This window comes from Sciurus carolinensis, chromosome 15 (assembly GCF_902686445.1).
Source record: "Sciurus carolinensis chromosome 15, mSciCar1.2, whole genome shotgun sequence".
Taxonomy (NCBI): Eukaryota; Metazoa; Chordata; class Mammalia; order Rodentia; family Sciuridae; genus Sciurus; species Sciurus carolinensis.
The window spans coordinates 35,708,100-35,732,073 of record NC_062227.1 but is presented as its reverse complement, the minus strand read 5'-3'; positions in this window follow the sequence as shown (position 1 = coordinate 35,732,073).

Genomic DNA, 23,974 nt, shown 5'->3' with positions numbered 1-23,974 from the left:
GGTTGTAGAAAAAAAGATCTTGCTGGAAAATTGGGGCTGAAGACTCTCTTTTGCATGCTCAATGAAAGAGTTTTCTAAGCAAAATTAGTGCTTAATGGTCCAATTCAATCACCTCTGGCCCTGTTCACTAGCAATCTGTCAAAGAGTCTTTTTCTCCATTTTTTCCTCTTGATGGAAGGTCTGATTAATGTTGAGTTCTGCTGTTGTAAGATGTACCCATTATCTTGAATACCCTCAGGAGTTCTTTCCTCCTCCCTTATTGCACACACAACACACTATCTGAGATGATTCTGTAGCACAGGATTGTTGGCCCCAGGACTCTTTACAGTGCCCTAGGTTTGCTCTTCAAATTCCTAGATGGATCACTCTTTAAGTACTATGGTGTGGATGTGTCTCTCAAATTCATGTGTTAGACGTTTGATCTCTTATGCTTTGACATTGGGAGGTGGGACCTAAATGAAAAGTGATCGGGTGGTACCTTTATGAATGGCTTAATATCACTGTTGAGGAAATGGGTTAGTTGTTGCAAGAAGAGGATGTTATTAAAGTTTCCTACTCTCAGTCCTGCCTTCTCTTACTGATTTGTTCTCACCTTTCACCTTCCAGAATATTACCAGATACCTGAGTATCTTGGACTTCTGAGTCTCCATATTCATAAACTCACAAACTTTTTTAAAAAATAAATTACCTAGTCTGTGGTGTTCTGTTATAGCTGCAGAAAATGGGCTAAGATAGTACCTATAGGCCATATTTTCTTTTACTTACTCTATATATGAATGAACCTGAGGGTTCTTGCCCTTGAGTTCACAGTTCAGTGGAAGATATTGTTTTATAGAAGTTGTTGTTATCACATGTGATACGACTGAACTCTAGTGATGTAAAGATAGAGTGACCTACAGCCTGGGGAGGCTGAGAAGGCTTCAGCGTGGAGGGAGACTTTGAACAGAGTCTCTGGTACAAACTCAAGTCCTGGCTTGATGGTCATACTCAAACCTTTTGCTTCCTGAGATTCTGGCTGCTTAAGTTTGCTCACAAAACTTAATTAAATGTCACAAAAGTTTGTCTTAGTACACAATGTGTGAAAAGAGAAGGGAGATAATGAAATGAGAGAAGTTTCATTTTACACAAATTAGCCCCATCCACTAAGAGGACCCTGGGGGACCCTTGACTCCCCCTGCTCAGATTAGCAGCTACTTCCCTTTTCATCTTTGAGGAGGTCAAAGTCAGGAATGAAAAGAAGGTGCAGAATTGCCCAAAGATGTCTGGAGCAGAGTGTTGGGTATTTACTTCTCTGTAGGAAGATGGAGGAAAGTGAGGACCAGAGGAAGATTCTCCATTGTACATGTGAAGGATGGGTAGTGGTTTGCCAGGAGAAGTGGAAGGGAGGGGATAATCCATGCACAGGGCATTTGTGAAAGAGCAGTCCTTATTACTCAGGGAGAAAGGAAGAGAAATTTTAGAGGATGGGACAGAGAATGTAGGGATGGAACTCATTTTAGTTTGAATGTCAAACGAAGTAGCATAGACTTAATTCTATTGGCAAAGTGAAGTTATTACAGGGAAAGGACCCCCTCGCATTTATGTATTTGTGTAATAACTTTTTATTTTGCGGTAGCTTAAGACCTACAAGATGTTGCAAAAATTTTGTAGAGAGGTCCTGCACATATTTTACCCAGATTCTTCTAATGACAGTATCTGATCTAACCATGTCATGTCGTCAAAACTAGGAAATTGTCATCAGTATAAAATAATTAGCTTGGGAAGAGACCTTAGTGATTTAGATTTCACTGGTTTTTAGATGAACAGTAGGTTTGAGGAACCAATATCATAATCAGGATATAGAATTGCTCCATTGTATTATCTCCTGATAGTCACACTCTTCTACCAGTTCTAACTTTGGAAACCTCTAATCTTGTCTTCATCATTATGGTTTTGTCTCTTTGAGGTTATTTTATGAGTGGTGTCATAGAGCACATAAGTAGGAATTTAGAGGGCCGTTAACCCCCAACAGCAGTGGGGTACCTGTGCAACTACTGGCAGTCAGAGATGGAAAGGGGATCAGAGCAGACTACTGGAAGAGGTACTGACTTTACAAAGAGAACTGAATTGGGTGATCCTAGTGATGGTGGAAGGTTGTCAAAGAATCCCCAAAGCACCTCACCAACTCCAAATTCTGAAGGTAAAACCTTTTAGTGCTTCTTACCTTTTAGTACCTCGTAACTTTCTCTTGCCCACTGGTCTAATTTTGAGACAAAATAATTAAAGGGGGAATCAATGGGAAAGCCAGGTTAGAAAATGGCAACAGGGTGAAATCATCCTTGCCCTTCTTACAGTTCATGCGTGGTGTATGGATTGTTGACCCCTGCATCACATGGTCCATTGGGATCTCCCCAGTATCATGATATAAGGTATTGAACTGCATATAGTTAGTCCAGGAAAAGATCAAAATTCAAAATCAAAGTATGGTTTCTAAATAATGCATATCATATCTTTGCATCATTATAAATTCAAAAAAATCATAGGTTGAACCATTATAAGTTGAGGACAGTTTGTATTATAATAGTGTAATGGTGGCATCAAATCACTTTTAATTCAGGTATAGAACCTAAAAGACGAGAGTAAAAAATATAACTACAACTATAAAAATATGTTAATGCATACACGACATAAAAAATGTAACTTGTGAAATAAACAACAAAATGAGAGTAAGGAAAAGAAGAGTGTTTGTATGTGACTTAAACTAAGTTGTTATCAGTTTTAGATAGATTGTAAGATGCTTTATGAAACTCCTCATGGTAATTGCAAAGCAAATATCTATAGAAGATATATAGAATAAACTAAGAAAAGAATGAAAGCACATCACTACAAAAATTTGTTGAAACACAAAGTAAGACAGCAAGGAAAGAGTGACCAAAGATACAAGGCAGATAGAAAACAAGTGCAAAATGGCAAGAATAGGTTTTCCTCAAGTAATAATTACTTTAAATGTAAATGAATTAAACTCCTTAATCAAAAGACACAGAGTAGATCAATGGATAAAGTAGTAGGATTAACTATGGAATATCCATAGGACACCCAATTTAGATCTAAGGATACACATAGGTTGAAAGTGAAGGGAAGGAACGGAACTGGCCCGCTAGTGAGAGCCTGTCTGAACAGAGCACGCTCCGAGTCCCGGAGCCCCTGCAGTGCTGTGTACTCCTGCAAAGAACCAGCGGAGAGCCTCGATCTGCAGTCAGCCTCAGGGATAAGGGCAGGGCAGCAGGAGACCTCTTCAGGCGGCACTGCCCACTCCGGCTGCGGGCTCTCTTCACGGGGCGATCCAAGATGGCGGCCTAGAGGGAGACTGCACCTCCGGTCGCTCCAGAACCCAGGAGTTAAGAAGGGGAGGCATTGAGAGACTCGGACTGAAGTGGAGCCACGGGTGAGTCTGCCCACTGGGTAAAGCTCGGCCTGGGTGGCAGGCCCAGATAGAGGTGGCTTATCAGAGCCGGGCAGGGCAGCTAGAGTCATCCACAGGCAGTCCTGCGCACTCCGGCGGTGGGCCCCGCCCACACAGCCAGCTTCTCCAGGTTCTCGGAACGGAACTGGCCCGCTAGTGAGAGCCTGTCTGAACAGAGCACGCTCCGAGTCCCGGAGCCCCTGCAGTGCAGTGTACTCCTGCAAAGAACCAGCGGAGAGCCTCGATCTGCAGTCAGCCTCAGGGATAAGGGCAGGGCAGCCAGAGACCTCTTCAGGCGGCACTGCCCACTCCGGCTGCGGGCTCTCTTCACGGGGCGATCCAAGATGGCGGCCTAGAGGGAGACTGCACCCCCGGTCGCTCCACAACCCAGGAGTTAAGAAGGGGAGGCATTGAGAGACTCGGACTGAAGTGGAGCCACGGGTGAGTCTGCCCACTGGGTAAAGCTCAGCCCGGGTGGCAGGCCCAGACAGAGGTGGCTTAGCAGAGCCGGGCAGGGCAGCTTGAGTCTTCCCAAGGTAGTCTTCCACACTCCGGCAGTGGGCTCTTTCCACACGGCCAGCTGCACGGTGCAGGCCCACAGTGAGAGCATTTCCGCACAGAGCCAGTTCCAAAACGTGGAACCAGTAGGGGGCTAGGGGCAGTACTCTTCGAATGAGCTGCTTTATCAGATTCCTCCAAGACATCAGGCTACTGAAGGCTGGGAGGTGATACACTGGAAATCTACTGGGACACTATAAGCCAATAGTGGAAAACTGCAATATCTCAGGGTCCCACTGACAACTGACCATCATGAGAAAACAAGGGAAGAAAATGTCCCAAACAAACCTAGATACTACATCAATAAAACCCAATGACAGCAGAGCAGAAGAAATGTCAGAAAGGGAGTTCAGAATGTACGTAATTAAAACGATCAGGGAAGCTAATGAGGAGATGAAAGAGCAAATGCAGGCATTGAAGGAGGAGATGAAAGAGCAAATGCAGGCATTAAATGATCGCACCAATCAACAGTTAAAAGACCAAATACGGGAAGCAAGAGATCATTTCAATAAAGAGTTAGAGATACTGAAAAAAAACCAAACTGAAATCCTTGAAATGAAGGAAACAATAAACCAAGTTAAAAACTCCATAGAAAGCATAACCAATAGGATAGAACACCTGGAAGACAGAACCTCAGACATTGAAGACAAAATATTTAACCTTGAAAACAAAGTGGAACAAACAGAGAAGATGGTAAGAAATCATGAACAGAATCTCCAAGAACTATGGGATATCATGAAAAGGCCAAATTTGAGAATTATTGGGATTGAGGAAGGCTTAGAGAAACAAACCAAAGGAATGAACAATCTATTCAATGAAATAATAACAGAAAATTTCCCAAATCTGAAGAACGAAATGGAAAACCAAGTACAAGAGGCTTATAGAACTCCAAACATACAAAATTACAACAGACCCACACCAAGGCACATTATTATGAAAATACCTAACATACAAAATAAAGACAGAATTTTAAAGGCCGCGAGAGAAAAGAATCAAATTACATTCAGAGGGAAACCAATAAGAATATCAGCAGATTTTTCAATCCAGACCCTAAAAGCTAGAAGGGCCTGGAACAACATATACCAAGCCCTGAAAGAAAATGGATGCCAACCAAGAATCTTATACCCAGCAAAACTTACCTTCAAATTTGACGATGAAATAAGATCCTTCCATGATAAACAAAAGCTAAAGGAATTTACAAAAAGAAAGCCAGCATTACAGAACATTCTCAGCAAAATATTCCATGAGGAAGAGATGAAAAACAACGATGCAAATCAGCAACAGGAGGCGCTAGCCTAAAGGAATAGCCAAATAAAGGAGAAACCGAATCATGTCAAAAACAAATATGAGTCAATTGACTGGGAATACAAATCATATCACAATAATAACCCTGAATGTTAATGGCCTGAATTCATCAATCAAAAGACACAGACTGGCAGATTGGATTAAAAAGAAAAATCCAACAATATGCTGCCTGCAAGAGACACATCTCATAGAAAGAGACACCCATAGACTAAAGGTGAAAGGATGGGGAAAAACATACCATGCACACGGACACAGCAAAAAAGCTGGAGTATCCATCCTCATCTCAGATAATGTGGACTTCAAACCAAAACTAGTCAGAAGGGATAAAGAAGGACACTACATGCTGCTTAAGGGAAGCATAAATCAGCAAGACATAACAATCATAAATATCTATGCCCCGAACATTGGCTCATCCACGTACGTCAAACAAATCCTTCTCAATTCCAGAAATCAAATAGACCACAACACAATAATACTAGGCGATTTTAACACACCTCTCTCACCACTGGATAGATCGTCCAAACAAAAATTGAATAAAGAAACTATAGATCTCAACAACACAATCAGCAATTTAGACTTAACGGACATATATAGAATATACCATCCAACAAAGAATGAATACACTTTCTTCTCAGCAGCACATGGATCCTTCTCTAAAATAGACCATATTTTATGCCACAAAGCTACTGTTAGTAAATACAAGAAGATAGAGATACTACCTTGCACTCTATCAGATCATAATGGATTGAAATTAGAAATAAATGACAGAATAAAAAACAGAAACTTCTCCAATACCTGGAGACTAAATAATACACTATTATATGATGAATGGATAACAGAAGACATCAGGAGGGAAATAAAAAAATTCTTAGAAGTAAACGAGAACAAAGACACATCATATCAAAATCTCTGGGACACTATGAAAGCAGTACTTAGAGGAAGATTTATTTCATGGGGTGCATTCAAAAAAAGAAGTAGAAATCAACAAATAAACGAGTTAACACTACAGCTCAAAGCACTAGAAAAAGAAGAGCAGACCAATACCAAAAGTAGTAGAAGACAGGAAATAGTTAAAATCAGAGCCGAAATCAACGAAATCGAAACAAAAGAAACAATCGGAAAAATTAATAAAATAAATAGTTGGTTCTTTGAAAAAATAAATAAAATTGATAAACCCTTAGCCACACTAACAAAGAGAAAGAGGGAGAAAACTCAAATTATTAAAATTCGGAATGAACAAGGAAACATCACAACAGACACGAGTGAAATACAAAACATAATTAGAAGCTATTTCGAAAATCTATACTCCAACAAAACAGAAAACCTTGAAGACATCAACAAATTTCTAGAGACATATGAACTACCTAAACTGAACGAGGAGGACATACACAACTTAAATAAACCAATTTCAAGCAATGAAATAGAAGAGGTCATCAAAAGCCTACCAACAAAGAAAAGTCCAGGACCAGATGGGTTCTCAGCCGAGTTCTACAAAACCTTTAAAGAAGAGCTCATTCCAATACTCCTCAAAGTATTTCATGAAATAGAAGAGGAAGGAACCCTCCCAAACTCGTTCTATGAAGCCAATATCACCCTGATACCTAAACCAGACAGAGACACATCAAGGAAAGAAAATTTCAGACCAATATCCTTAATGAACATCGATGCAAAAATTCTCAACAAAATTTTAGCAAATCGCATACAAATATATATTAAAAAGATAGTGCACCACGATCAAGTGGGTTTTATCCCAGGGATGCAAGGTTGGTTCAACATTCGGAAATCAATAAATGTCATTCACCATATCAACAGACTTAAAGTTAAGAATCACATGATTATTTCAATAGATACAGAAAAAGCATTTGATAAAATACAGCATCCCTTCATGCTCAAAACACTAGAAAAAATTGGGGTAATGGGAACATTCCTAAACATTATAAAGGCCATCTACGCTAAGCCCATGGCTAATATCATTCTAAATGGTGAAAAACTGAAAGCGTTCCCCCTAAAAACTGGAACAAGGCAGGGATGCCCTCTTTCACCGCTTCTATTCAACATCGTCCTTGAGACTCTAGCCAGAGCAATCAGACAAACCAAAGAAATTAAAGGGATACGAATAGGAAAAGAAGAACTCAAACTATCCCTGTTCGCTGATGACATGATTATATATTTAGAGGAACCTGGAAATTCCACCAGAAAACTTTTAGAACTCATAAGTGAATTCAGTAAAGTAGCAGGTTACAAGATCAATGCTCATAAATCCAATGCATTTTTATACATAAGTGATGAATCTTCAGAAAGAGAAATTAGGAAAACTACTCCATTCACAATAGCATCGAAAAAAATAAAATACTTGGGAATCAATCTCACAAAAGAGGTGAAAGACCTCTACAATGAGAACTACAGAACACTAAAGAAAGAAATTAAAGAAAACCTTAGAAGATGGAAAGATCTCCCATGTTCCTGGATAGGCAGAATTAATATCGTCAAAATGGCTACACTACCTAAAGTTCTATACAGATTCAATGCAATTCCAATTAAAATCCCAATGATGTACCTTGCAGAAATAGAGCAAGCAATTATGAAATTCATCTGGAAGAATAAAAAACCTAGAATAGCTAAAGCAATCCTCAGTAGCAAGAGCGAAGCAGGGGGTATTGCAATACCAGATCTTCAACTCTACTACAAAGCAATAGTAACAAAAACGGCATGGTATTGGTACCAAAATAGACAGGTAGATCAATGGTACAGAATAGAGGACATGGACACAAACCCAAATAAATACAATTTTCTCATACTAGACAAAGGTTCCAACAATATGCAATGGAGAAAAGATAGCCTCTTCAACAAATGGTGCTGGGAAAACTGGAAAACTATATGCAATAGAATGAAACTAAACCCCTATCTCTCACCCTACACAAAACTCAACTCAAAATGGATCAAGGACCTCGGAATCAGACCAGAGACCCTGCATCTTATAGAAGAAAAAGTAGGTCCAAATCTTCAACTTGTTGGCTTAGGATCAGATTTCCTTAACAGGACTCCCATAGCACAAGAAATAAAAGCAAGAATAAACAACTGGGATAGATTCAAACTAAAAAGCTTTCTCTCAGCAAAGGAAACTATCAGAAATGTGAAGAGAGAGCCTACAGAGTGGGAGAATATCTTTGCCAACCATACCTCAGATAGAGCGCTAATTTCCAGAATCTATAAAGAACTCAAAAAACTCTACACGAAGAATACAAATAATCCAATCAACAAATGGGCTAAGGAAATGAACAGACACTTCACAGAAGAAGATGTACAAGTAATCACCAGATATATGAAAAAATGTTCAACATCCCTAGTAATAAGGGAAATGCAAATCAAAACTACCCTAAGATTTCATCTCACTCCAATTAGAATGGCGATTATCAAGAATACAAGCAACAATAGGTGTTGGCGAGGATGTGGTGAAAAAGGAACACTCATACATTGCTGGTGGGGTTGCAAATTAGTGCAACCACTCTGGAAAGCAGTGTGGAGATTCCTCAGAAAGCTTGGAATGGAAACACCATTTGACCCAGCTATCCCACTCCTTGGCCTATACCCAAAGGACTTAAAATCAGCATACTACAGAGATACAGCCACATCAATGTTCATTGCTGCTCAATTCACCATAGCCAGATTGTGGAACCAACCTAGATGTCCTTCAGTTGATGAATGGATAAAGAAACTGTGGCATATTTATACAATGGAATATTACTCCGCAATGAAGAATGATAAAATTATGGCATTTGTAGGCAAATGGTCGAAATTGCAGAATATCATGCTAAGTGAGATAAGCCAATCTCAAAAATCTAAAGGACGAATGATCTCGCTGATAAGCGGATGAGGACATATAATGGGGGGTGGGAGGGGCTAGCATCAGGTTTAGGGTTAGGTTTAGAGTTAGGCTAAGGAGAGCAGTAAGAATGAAGGAAAGAAGGACTGTGTAGAGGGAAAAGAGGGGTGGGAGGGGTGGGAGGGGTGGGAGGGGTGGGGGGGAGGGGAAAAATATAATAAACATCATTACCCTATGTAAACGTAAAAAAAAATAAATAAATAAAAAAAAAAAAAAGAAAAAAAAAAAAAAAAAAAAAAAAAAGAAAGTGAAGGGAAGAAAAAGATATTCCAGGAAATGGTAACCAAAAGAGAGCAGAGGTAGCCGTATAGATGTCAGACAAAACAGACTTTTAGTCAAAAACTGTCCAAAGAGACAAAGATAGACATTAGATCATAATAAAAGTGCCAATTCAGCAGGAAGATATAGTAATTCTTAATATGTATTCAGTCAATATTAGAATACCCAAACATAAGAAGTTAACATTGATGGAACTGAAAGAAGAAATAGGCAGTAATACAATCACGGTAGACTCCAATTCTCCACTTTCCCTAGTGAGTAGAACATCCAAGAAGAATATCAACAAGAAAACAGAAGACTTGAATAAAACTGTAAACCAAATAGATCTAAAAGATATATAGAACATTCTACCGAGCAGCAGCAGAATATATATCCTTCTTAAGTGCATCCAAACTGTTTCTAGTGACAGAGCACATGTGAGGTCACAAAATAACTTCTAATAAATTTGAAGTGATTGAAATTAAGTGTATTTTCTGACTACAATGGTATAAAACTAAAAGCTAATAGCAGACAAACTAGAAAGTTCACAAAAATGTGTAAATTCATGAGCATACCCCAAAGCACCAATAAGCCAAAAATTAATCAAAAGGTAAATGAGAATATATCTTGAGACAAATTAAAATGAAAACATAATGTACCAAAACTTCCAGGATTCAACAAAAGCAGTGCTAAGAGGAATGCTTACAATGATAAATTCCCACACTGAAAAATAAGAACCACCTCCAATGAACAATTTAATTGTATCTTGGGAATTAGAAAAAGAACAAACTAAGCCCAAGGTTAACAGAAGGAAGGAAATAATTAGAGGAGAAATAGATGAAATAGAGAATGGAAAAACAATAGAAAAAATTAACGACATTAAGAGTTGGTATAAAATCAACACATTTTTAGCTACCCTATATAAGAAGAAAAAAGAGAAGACCTAAATAACAAAAATCATAATTGAAAGAGGAAATATTATAATTGATATCACAGAAATAAAAAGACTCATGAGACTACTATAAACAATTTTACACTAACAGACTAGCTAACCTAGGAGAATTGGATAAGTTCCTAGAAACACACAATTGACCAAGACTGAATCACAAAGAAATAGAAAACTTGACCTGAGCTGTATCTAGTAAGAAAATGAATCACTATTCAAAGGCCACTCAAAAATGAAAAGACTAGGGTGAGATGTCAACTGCGATGAATTCCATCAAAAAATTAATGAGAAGTAATGCCATTCTGCCAGGCATGGTGGCACATGCCTGTAATTCTAGTGGCTTGGGAGGCTGAGGAAGGAGGATCACAAGTTCAAAGCCAGCCTCAACAACATAGCAAGTCCCTAAGCAACTTAGTAAGACTATCTCAATTAAAAAATAAAAGGGTCAGGGATATAGTTCAGTGGTTAAGCATCCCTGGGTTCAATCCCTGGTACCAAAAATAGATAGATGGAAAAATAATAAAAAAGTTGATATTCTGAATATGTAAGGAACTCCTGTAACTAAATAGCAATACAGTAAAGGACTTGATTAAAAAATGGGCAAAGGATCTGAAAAGATATTTCTCCAATGAAGACATATGAATAGTCAACAGATATGTGAAAAAGTATTCATCATAGAAATACAAATCAAAACTGTAATGATCTAATACCTCACCCCTAGTAGACTAAGCATCATTAAAAAAAATAGGAAAAAGACAAAGACTTGTGGCTAGACTGTAGAGAAAAGGGAACATTTGCACAACCATCAGAAGGAAGGTAAAATGGTGGAACTTTTATTGACAATAATATAATAGAGGTTTCTTCAAAAATTAAAAATAGAATTGTTGTATGATCATGTGAACTCACTTATGGCTATTTAGTCAAAGGAATCTAAATCTTATTCCAATAAAGCAAAATCAAGATACTGAAGAGACGCTTGCACTTCCACATATGTTGCAGCATTATTCATAAGAGTCAAGAGGTAAAACAACCTCAATGTTCATGGATGGGTGAATAAAGAAAATATGGTATACATGCGCATGCACACACACATTCACACACGCACATCAAGGACTATCATTCAAACACAGAAAAGAAATCCTGTCATATACTACAGTACGATGTCTTGAGGACATTTTGCTAAGTCAAATCATCTGGTCACATAAGGACAAATAGTTCATAATTGCATTTTCATAGGTACCTAAAGTGGTCAGACTCATAGAAACAGCAGTGGAATATCATTGGTCAGGGGCTGTGAGAGTCAAAATGGGGAGCTACTAAGCAGTGGATATAGAGTTTCAGTTGCACTGTATCTAAAAAGTTCTACTATACCACGCTGCACTTACAGTTGATAACATTGTATCATAAACTTAAAATTGTATTGAGTGCATAGTTTTCAAGTAATGTGTTTTCAACCACTACACACACACACACACACACACACACACATACACACAAACACATTTTATGAGAAAAACACACGCAATGCCACTTTTAGATTTTTCTCACAGGTAAATTCACAATTTGCCACTTGTGTGATGGTGTACTTAAGAAACATAGGCCCCAGATTCAGGTGGATCTCAAATCTGGGATGATGAAATGTTGAACAAATTAGCTTTTCTAATGTTCAGCTATATCTTTTATAAAATCACATAATGGTACTTGCCCTGCAGGCAGTTCTCGACAGCAGCTGGTTTATAACTTTATCTCATTACCAAGTTACATGTAAGAGCCAACATCTTGCTGCAGGTACTGCATGGCCCTTTGCCTTTACCAACCCTGCCTCTGGAAACTGCAATTTTTAACATGTGTGTGAGAATTTATTCCTACTTTTTGCCTATGTGTGAGTATGTGTGTGTATAATTACTTCTTTGGAAACTCTGGTCTATTAAATCATCTATAAAGCACCTAATATGTTTGATGATTGATTTAAAGACTTCCAAAGCATTTTCTTTCTTTTTTAAAAAGAGCTTAAAAATCAGCCAGAAGACTATATTAATATTATTTACAAATATTATTGTTCAATATTACCATATTAATATTCAAAATTCAAGAAACCATTCAAGTTCATCAATGCTAACAATCTAAGGAGAGCCACAGACAGTAGGTAGGTCAGTGGGTCTGGGGACAAAGCAGTCGGTGAGGCTGGGTCACAAGACGAGTCTCAGGATTGGCCACAGACCTGGGATTTGAAAGGGCAGCAGATGAGTGGTGTTCCTTACCATGCAGGACATCCAGCGTCACCCCCATATCCTCAGTTACACATCCTCAGATTCAACCAATAACGCACTGTAATTTCAAAACAAAGTTGCATCTGTTCTGAACACGTGGGAATGATGTTCTTGTCATTGTTCCCTAAGCAATAAAGCATGACAACTATTGTCATGGCATTTGCATCGTGTTAGGTTTTATAAGTCATCTAGAGGTGATCTGAAGTCTGTGCCAGGCTATATGCAAATATGTTGCCATTTTACCTAAAGGACTTAAGCATCGTGGATTTTGGTACTTTTTAGGGGTTCTGGAACTTGTGCCCCAAAGATTCCAGGAGGCAGCTGTCCCACATGTGGCTTATGGTTTTAGGCGTAATGTGCAATGATCTTCGGTAATGTGACTTTACAGAGCACTCAGTTCCCTCCCACAGAAGCAGTGTCCAGTGGTGTCAGGAGGACAGACTCAGTGACAACACCTGTGTTTGAATTCTGGTTCTGTCACATTTAGCTGTGTGTCTTTAAACAAATGACTTAAATTCTTTGTGCTTTATTTTTCTTATCTGTAAAGTGGGGAAGATAATAGTTGTATTACTTCATGAGATCATGATGAGAATTAGATAAGTTAATAGCTGTACATTACTTAGCACAAGCCGGGTCCTGAGGAACACTATGCATGTGTTTGTTAAATAAAAATAGATGGCTAACACCAATGCTTACAGCAGCTCAATTCACAATAACTAAGCTATGAAACCAATTTAGGTACCCTTCAACAGATGAATGGGTAAATAAAATGTGGTATATATACACAATGGAATATTACTCAGCCATAAAGAAGAATGGAATTACAGCATTTGCTGGTTAAATGGATGGAACAGGAGAATATTATGCTAAGAAAAATAAGCCAATCCCCCCAAACCAAAGGTCGAATGTTCTCTCTGATATGTGAATGCTGACTCACAATAAGCGGGATAGGGAGAGAAAAATAGAAATTCGCTGGATTAGACAAAGAAAATGAAGGGAAGGGAGTGGGATAGGAATGTGAAAGTCAGTAGAATGAATTGGACGTGACTTTCCTGTGTTCATATAAGAATACATGACCAGCGTAACGCCACATCATGTATAACCACAAGAATGGGAAGCTTTACTCCATGTATGTATGATATGTCAAAATACATTCTATGTCATGTACATGTAAAAAGAAGAAATTAAACATTAAAAAAGAAAAAAAAAGGGAGCACACGGTTTACTTTTCAGTTCCTTTTCAGTGCCTGTGATGAAGTGGAGGAGAGAGTCTCTGATGTTAGCGTGACGTTAATGCTTGCATGGCTTCCTCAGCCTCCCCTGCAAGAAAAGGAGAACTTTTGGGCTTTAGGTTTTGATAGAAGGGCATATTGAAACAGCACCAAGAACACAGTTTCACTGTCATTTTAGTATTTTATAGTTAACCTTCCAGGTGTATCCAACGACCCTGGTATTCCACAAATGGTAATTATATTTAGTGTCTTTTAAAATCAATTTTAGCAGAATTTTTGAAAAATTGACTTAAAGGCTCATTTATGAAGATAGCAAATGAGCAAATAGATTTCAATACCAAAAGAGTTGAATTCTTGAAAGACTGAAATTTGGAAAGCGGTGGATTAGAACAAAGGTACAAAGCTAGTAATTCAGAGAGCAAAGGAGGAGAATGTTCTACTCTTGGATGTTGTGGCTTTTGCCTGGTTTTTGGAGACAACAGCCTCACGCTTCTCCTTCATCCATCTGGGCAAAGTGCATGGTTTTGTCTGCCTTCCAAAATCACCGCTTGTCTCATCTGAGACGCACTGTGAAATAGGAGTGTGCGGGGAACTTAAGCACTTTGTCTTGTAGCTTGAGTAGACCTCTTCTATTTGCCGAAAAGTGTTTGGTCCAGCTATCTGAGGAGTTCCGCTAATTGCCTCATTAGGCAATCTCAATGCAGAAACAATATTTAAGTACATCAGTGCAACTCCTGGGTATATGTAGGACTTAATAGCAGATGAAGCCAAATGAGCTGAAATGGAAAATTTATTTCTTTTTTAATAAACATTCTTAAATTCTCATTAAAAAAAAAAAGGCAGTAGACAATTCATGCTTTTCAGCAAGATGTAGTTTTTCTTGTTGTAAATGCTTCTGAGCCATTTAGGAAAGCTTTGAAATATTTTCTGTAAATTATCGTAACATTTTCAGGCATGGGCTATTTAATAAGATCTTTCCTTCCCCTAAAGTTAGATGTATAACATGTGAATCATAATAACAAAATGTGCGATGTATAAATTTATATGGAATGCATGCATTTTCGTGAAGGCGAAGAATGGCCTTAAAAGATACGAAGTCTTTGCATAGCTTGCATAGTTATGTTAAGAATCTCTCCAACAATGGTTACTGAAATCCACATTTGGTTTTATAGGTGCTAATTTAAGTGTCACCCCCAAGTCAGGGCACAGCCGGAGTTGAGATACTGGGAGAACCAGAGAGGCAATCTGTACCTGTTGATTAGTGCATTTTAAATTGATCATATGAAGATAGGGTGGAGGACAAGGACCCTCAAGAATCCCCCAAACTGCTGTTCTAATCCTTGGAATTCCTCCTGTTTCCCATCTCGCTGTGAATACCTGGTCCCACCTCCGAGTCCCCTCACACCCTGATTGTCACAAGTTTCCAAACTTGGCCTCTCGATGTTAGTCTTTCCCCTTCTCTACCACCAACCCAACTTGCTCTCCCTGGAGTCCGATCTTCCGGAAATTCTGTCCTCATCCTGCCCCTCCTTCTTCCAAAGTCCTTTCTGATGACCCATTGGCTTAGAAGGAAATTCTAATTCCCAGTCTCGGTTTTCCTCGGGTGTGACAATCTGGGTTTGACAGCTCTCCCAACCTTTTCCTCCCTTTTCTTCAGACTGACTTCTCCACTCCAGCCAGGTTTTCTGTGGGTTGCCATTACGCCTTCCACCCACCATCCAAAACAAAACAAAACCCCAAATTGCCTCGCTTTACACACTCTGGCTTCCGGTGCAGACTTCCTTCTTGTGTGCCCGCTTCATTCATATACATTTCACCATCCCACAAGGCTGAGCCGGAGTTCTGCATCTGCTGTTCAGGCTGGAGAGAGTCTTGCAACTGAAACAAAACCAAACTTTGCACCCACCTGAATCTCTCAGTGGCACTTGCTTTCTAGGCCATCGATGACCACCAAAATTTTTATGTGTGTTTATTGTCAAGTCTTTTGCAATGAGACTTGAAGCTGCAAAGGGTGGAGAACATGGCTCAGGATTTGGTAGGTCTCAAATATAGGGGTACTCAATAAATCTGTAGATTCATTGATCAATTGTATGCTTTGCTGATTTGTTTTTGTAAAGCAATCAATTTACCCTTCTGGACTATTAGAAGCTTCAAAACTTTTGAAGAGCTTTCTGTGAAATCTATGGTCTATTTCAAGAATGAGATTTTAAGTTCCATTTAGTTTTGAGCTTCCATAGAACCTTGTACAGTATGGTGAAACAGGACAGTCAATCAATGTTAAAAGAAAGTCTAGTAAGTGAGTGAATTTGAAACAGAGTTTGGTTTTTCATTTTTGGCCTGCCTCTTAGGTCATTTTATATGTAAGACCTCTTTGTTATAGGCTCAAAAATCCAACTAAGCAGGGTGTGGTGGTGCACACCTGTAATTCCAGTGACTTGGGAGGCTGAGACAGGAGGATTGCGAGTTCAAAGCCAGCCTTAGCAACTTAGTGAGGTCCTAAGTGACTCAGTGAGACCCTGACTCTAAATAAAATATTTTTTAAAAAAGGGCTGAAGATGTGGCTTGGTGGTTTAGCCATACTGGTTCAATTCCCAGTACCAAAATTAAAAAAAAAAAATCTAAAAATGATAAAATTTTTTCCTTCAGATTTAATTTCATGATTATAGCCACTCTCAGATCCAGAACCAAAATTCGTGTGTACAGGAAAACATTTTATTTTTTTAAGTGAAATAAGTCAGATGTATAAAGACAAATACTGTGTGGTGACACTTAGATGTAGAAACTTAAAAGTTGATCTCAAAGAAGCAGAGAGTAGAATAGTAGTTAGCAGAGTTTGGGAGGGGTCTGAGGGAGGGAGAGATGGAAACAGGATGGGTAATGGGTAATGGGTGCAGGAGGGTAGGAGGATTCTGGATGTTCACAACACAAAGAAATTTCCTGTGTCTTTGGTGATAGGCTAATCACTCAGATCTGATCATTACTCCTTGTATATACACACTGGAATGTCACATTGTGTCCCATAAATATGTACAATTTCTATGTGTCAATTAACCCGTATTTTAAAAGGAAACATTTTTGGTTAATGAAGTATGTTAAATCTATCTCCATCACAACCTAATGAAAATCTTTGCAATTTTATTGTTAGGATTATTGCTATCCACCACAAATTTGTGTTAGGATCAGAAAAATCAAATTACCTTTTTGGATAGGATTTACTGAGACTCCCTCTGCTTTAAAGATACATATATACGCCTGCTACTGGTGAAAAAACTTTTGAGATATTTAGTTGACAATACAAAAATAGCCCATATAAAATAGCCAATTTTAAAAGGCTGAATTCTTTGATTTTATAATTCTATTTCATACAATTAGAAAATTATCATGAATGTACACAAACATTTAACTCTGAGAATGTTCATCTCAGCATTATTTCAAACACAAATAAGTATAATAAATATATATGTTTGATTGTAAATTGGCTAAATCAGATAACTAACTTGATGTCCCACATAATAAAGCATCCATTAAAAGTGATTGTTGGGATTTCATGTAATGGAATTAGATCCATTGACAACTATGTTGTCATAAATTGTTTAAAGTCTGCAGTATATTGAAATGGTTTTCAGGAAAGCCTGGAGGGATGGAGCCTGCTGTCTGTGGATTGAGATCTCTGAAACTCTGAGCCCTCAAACTTTTCCTCTCCTAAAAATTGCTCTTGTTGGATATTTCAGTCAGACACAGGAGCAAAAAAGCTGATCATAACACACACACACACACATATGGAGTGTATAGAATAAAATGTTAAAAATAGTTATTGTGTCTGTTGGATGGAATTATGTAAGAATTTTCTTCTTTTTTGGTTTTTATCTATATATCAAAAAATTTTAGAATAGATATGATAGTTTAAATATACTATAGATGTGAAAAAATAAAAGGATACAGATTCTTATCAAACAATATTTTATTCCTTTTTATTTACTATTTATAAAACGTAACATCTATCATCAAGCAAATATTGTAATAAATTTCTTCAAAAAAGACAATTACTGTGCTATCACTGAAAACGATTGCCCTCAAAGAGCTTCCAGTTTTTAACAACCTTAGGTGGACCTAGGCAGTCAAATTTAGGAGGTAAAAAATAAAGTTTAAATCTACAAGTTTTTTGTTTTTTTTTTTAACATGGTCTTTTATTGTATCTTTACACAAGATAGAGATATATAGATCCTTAAAATATAAATCCAGGGAGGGAATTCTGATACCTGTAACAAATACATTCTAAAATAGAGTTTACTGTAGCTGATAAAAGCCAGGAATCAGCTTCCTCTGGGAGGTAGATGGTGACTGTTTTCAACTACCTGGAGGGGCTTTGAGACATAGGGGATTCAATTTTTGCAACTCAGAAATTTCAAATGCAGTCAGGACAAATAAAAAATACTATACATGTCACTTGCACTTTCTTCTTTTAGGGTCTTTTCCTCTGTGTCTCTTTTCTCTTCTTTGGGTCTCTCTTCTTTCATCCTCTGCCTTTTTTATCTTCTGGCCTTACTAGAAATGACTGAGTTAATACCCACCAGAGTGAAGTAGTCATGCATGATTAAAAAAATAATTACCCTCCTTTTTTCTACTTTTCTGTCTTGCTGACATCTCTTATCAAAGTTTGGGTTTGTGGAGCCCAGTTTCCCCAGGGTGAAGTCCTTCCCAGATTGGGCACTTTGGGAGGCACATTAACTCTTTCCTGCCACTTGGGGACCATTCTGTATAACGCCTCAGTGGATTCATTAGCATTTTCGTACACTGAACCCAATTCTGCCCAGTGTCTGGGGTGAGCAGGCTGTCAGAAGAGAACCTATGTAAATATACTTGGGAAGCTTTCCTGGAGGGAGAAATACAGAGAGAAATGGATTCCCTCAGCCTCCTCATCTTCAGCTTTGCTGGAATACTCCTCTCTGCTAAGAGGATAGAACCCACTATTTTTCTTGCTCCCTTAATATTTATCAAGCTTTCTTTTTTTCAGCAGAAAAATTGCAAAGGATGTTGGTAGGGTCAATACAGTTAGAAAAACTGGAAAACAACAGGTTATAGCTTGATCTTTTCCAGATAATTGAGACCATTTTTTTTTAATTGCAAAGGCAGTAAACAGTCATTGAGGAAAAAAATATAGGAAGGGCTGATACGAGAAGCCTCTAAGAGCAGACTCCTAGGACTTCAGTTTGTATGAAAAATGGGAGAGTCGTCCATATCAAACTGTGCAAGCCACATGAACAAGTGACAAACTGTAGCAATTACCTTGAAGGGGAGAATCTCTTGCTATTAACATTCGACAAGGAAGAAGAGCATCACAATTAGAACCACAAGCATATTTGACCAATTTCTCTTGGTAAATCGAATCCACCTGACCCAACACCATTAGGACTTTTTCCACCTGGAGCCTTGCTTTCCCGCTGACACCAAGCGCTCTCCGAGTCAGTGGTTGAACTGAAGGGTACGGAATTGGAGCTCACTGATAGAAAAGGTTGTTCTACTTTTGCAGAGGGCTTTGAGGGACTCTTTGTAGCCTCTGAGAATTCCAGTGCATTGCTGTGAAAACTTAGGGTTAACGTCTTTTGCATTGAGAATGGTGTCACTTAGTCTCTTAGTTCCATCTATTTACACAGCAGGCAGCTCTGCATTTGGTTGTAAAGAAGAAATACCCCAGTAGGTCTTCCTCCTATGTGGAGAAATGTGCTTCTGGCCCTTTGTGGGTCAGGCAGAAAATGAAGGGTGAACTGAGGGGACAGGGTCTCCCCCATGTCCTAACTCAGGAGAAGCCAGAATCCACCAATGCCTGGCAATCAATAGAAATACTTAATATCCTGCTTTGTTCTGAATCACATTGATAAATGTTGACATCTTCTTTATGCTTATTTACAAATTTGTTTACTTTGCTGCTTCTCCCTCCTCTGGAATTTGGAAACATGAATTATTGTTTTTTCTTAGTTGTGTTAGGCATCTCCCATTAGGCTCTGAGGGGCTGCAGGTTTTCAGATCCTTGCACACTCGTCAGGAATAAATTCGGAAAAGCACTTAATGGAGAAGGACCTTGAAAAAGTGAGAAAAAAAAAAGTGGAGATCAGCTGGATAGCATCTATGCTTAGAAATAAAATGAGCCCTGGAAAGTGCTCAGAAGGAACAAACAGGAAGCCGGCCATGTGGCACTATTTTGACTTGCATAGACCTGGTATTTGAGGTTGAATGGAAGTCCAGACTGCTCATGGATAGATAGCGCTGTTGGGTCTGATGGTATTAGCAGTCCATCTGATTTTGGGGAATGATAAATTGAAAGGTTCATCCCTGTTGTTGCACAAAAACCATCGTTGTTATGTTAAGCTTAAGTTTTATTTGGGCTGGAAGAATTGTCCAATGCCTGGAAATAACTGCTGTAGCCACAGCCGCCACCCGTCAGCAGGAATATCTGCCAACTGCTTTCCTTGGGGAGCAATTCTGTGTCCCGGGATAAGTACAAATTTTATTTTATTATTTTAGCTGGCCAGAGTCCTTGTTTAAAGGGGGCATTGCGACTACAGGAGTGGTTTGTTTTGTTTAGGCTGGTGGCTCACAGACTTCAGTGTGCATCCGGGTCTCCTGGAGAGTTTGCTCCAGTGCAGATTCTGGAACCCCAGCCTACAGGTTCTGATTTTGGTGGAACCAAAATGGTTCCGGGGGATCTGTGTTTTTCACTGATAGCCCAAGTGATGCCTGTCAAAATGATGTACAGAACATACTTGAGAAAACTCTGGTTTGTGAATTATAAATCAGGATGATCTTGGGGAAGAAAGACTACTCTTCTGACCAGAAATCCATTTATAGAGTTAAATTTTTCTCGCTACTCCCTAGTGTAAGCTGGCAGAACGATGGTGTTCTCAGTACAGCCCTTACTGAGAGATGTCACGGGGAAATGCTGTATAACATTGCAACGAAAACAAGTAAGTGTTGAGTCTGCGGGTACCCTGCCCCTTCTCTCCACCCCGAAGTCAGAATGTTCCAGCAACTTATCTGGCCATTGAAGCCTTCAGCTCAGATGTAGGTTTTTTCCTGGCATGTGACCTCCTTTCCAACATGAGGTCCCTCAGCAATGGCAAGAAGAAATGTGGAGTGATATCTTGAAAAATTTAGAATGATTCCCCCCCCCCCCCATTACTGGATATGATTCTTTTTCTTTTTTCTTTGTTTTTTGATCCAAATTACTCAAGTGATAGTCTTCTCTCTTCTTGTTTCTTTGATATTGAAATTCTGTTTAATTGAATGTTACACACAGGTAAAATAAATCAGAATGCTTGTAAATGTTTTAGTAGAAAAAGGGATTTCTTTTTTTAAAAAAATCTAGAAGATAGCATTGACAAACAACTACTTTTGAGATATAATTGACATATAAAAACATTACATATTTAATGCATGCAATTGATGAGTTTGGAGGATTAATGAAATGCTGACTATAGTCTATGTTATAAACCCATCTATCATGTTCAAATTTATCTTTTATCATTATTATTAATGTTAGTCTCACCTTTTTATTATTATTGTTACTATGATTCTTGGTGATTGAGAATATTTAAGCTCTACTTGCTTAGCAAAATTTTAAGTGAACAATACAGTTTTATTAACCATAGACACTATTCTCTCTATAGTAGATCTCTAGGATTTATTTATGTCATATCACCAAAAATTTGTACTCTTTGATTTATACCTCATCTCTTTCCCTGCCCCAATCCCTGCAAACCACCATTTTACTCTCTGCTTCTATGAATTTGACCTTTTCAGATTCATTATATAAGTGGTATCATGTAGTGTCTAACCTCCTGTCTTTTTTCATAATGTTCTCTGAGTTCACCCATGTTTTAGCAAATGACATAATTTCCTTCTTTCTTAAGAGTGAATAATATTCTGTATGTATGTATATATATATATATACACACCATGTTTTCTTTACCCATTCATCTGTCAGTGGTTGTCAGGTTGTTTCTATATGCTGAATATTGTGACTAAATCTGCAATGAATACAAGAATACAGTTATTGCTTGGAGATTCTGATTTCAGTTCCTTTGAATATATACCCAGAAGTGTAATTGCTGGATCATATGGTGTTCTTTAACAATTTTTTTTGAGGAACCTCATTCTATTTTTTCAGTGTGACTGCAGCAATTTCCACTCCTACCGATAGGGTACAAGAGGGTTTTATTCTCCATTATTGTTGCTGATATTTGCTATCTTTTGGGTTTTTGGGTTTAGGATTTTGACAATGGAAATCTTAACAGGTACGAGGTGATGTCTCATTGTGGTTTTGGTTTGTATTCCCCTGATGATTAGTGACTTGAGCACCTTTTCCTTTTTCTAAATATATATATATATATAAAATATAATATATAATTTTTATAATATCATATAATATATAATTTATATATAATTATATATATTATATATAATATAATATATAATTCATACATATTATATTTTATATATAATATAAACTATATATATTATATTATATTTATTATATATCTATTATATATTTATTATATAAATATTATATATTTATTATTATATTTATTATATATAATATAAAAATATATATAATTATATATATAATTTATAATTATATATATAATTTCCTTTATATTTTTTATATATATATAATTTCCTTTATATATATATAGATAGATAGATAGATATACATATATCTATATAATTTTAGACATATTTTTGGAACAGAAGATATTTTTATTTTACTTTTTAAGGAAAATTCTGTTAGATTTTTTTTTTTTTTTTTTTGGTTCGTTTGTTTTAGATATACATGACAGTAGAGTGTATTTTGACCTAAAATACATGCATGGGATATAACTTATTCTAATTAGGACCCATTCTTGTGATTGCACACACTGTGGAGTTTATACATTCACGTGTGCACATAGGAAAGATTCACTGTCTTTCCTACCCCCACCCCTCTTCATTCCCCCTTGTCTAATCCACTGAACTTCTATTGTTCCCTCTCCCTCTTGTTGTGTGTTAGCATCTGCATATCAGAAAGAACATTTGGCCTTTGAGTTTTGTGGATTGGCTTATTTCACTTAGCATTTCTCTTTGGAGAATTATCTATTCAGGTCCCTGGCTTATTTTTAAGTTGGGCTATTTGTCTAATTGCTATTTAACTGTAGGAGTTCCTTGTATTTTTTGGATATTAATTCCTTTATCAGATTTAGAAGCATTTACGTTGATGCTATAGGTTGTCTTTTCATGGTGTTGATTTATTTTCCCTTTATCATGCAGAAGTTTTAAAATTGGAAATATTCTATTGGTGTATTCTTGCTTTTGTTGCTTGTATTTTGGGTTTTATATATGAGAAATTACTAAGGCCAACATCAGTGAACTTTTTTCCCCTGTTTTATTCAAGAATTTCTTTTGGTTTCAAGTCTTACATTGAGCATTTAATCCAATGTGAATGGATTTTTTTACGTAGGACGTAAGATAAATGTACAATTCCATTTTTTTGCATGTGGATATTCAGTTTTCCCACAGCACCTATTGAAGGGGCAACCCTTTTTCCATTGTGTGTTCTTGTCACCTTTGTTGAGGATCAGTTGACTATATACATCTGGATTTACTTCTGGGCTCTCTATTCTATTGGTTTATATATTCTTTCTTTCTTTCTTTCTTTCTTTTTCTTTCTTTGCCAATGCCACATCATTTTAAAAAAAATCTTTATTTTTTTATAGCAGCCATGGTACAAAACTTTCCCAAAATATCCTGTGTCTCCCCTAATACACGACTTCCACCCTTATCAACATCCCCACCTGAGGGTACATTAGTTGCAATTGAGGAACCCACACTGATAATTTAATCACACAAAGTCCATAGTTTATTTTAGGGTTCACTTTTGAGATTATATGTTTGGTGGGTTTGGAGAAATGCATAGTGACATGAAATATCATACAGAATATTTTCCCTGCCTCCCACATCCTCTGGGCTCTGCCTGTTCATCTCTTCACCATTCCAATCTCTGGCAACCACTGATCTTTTCACTGTCTTTGTAGTTTTGCCTTTTCCGGA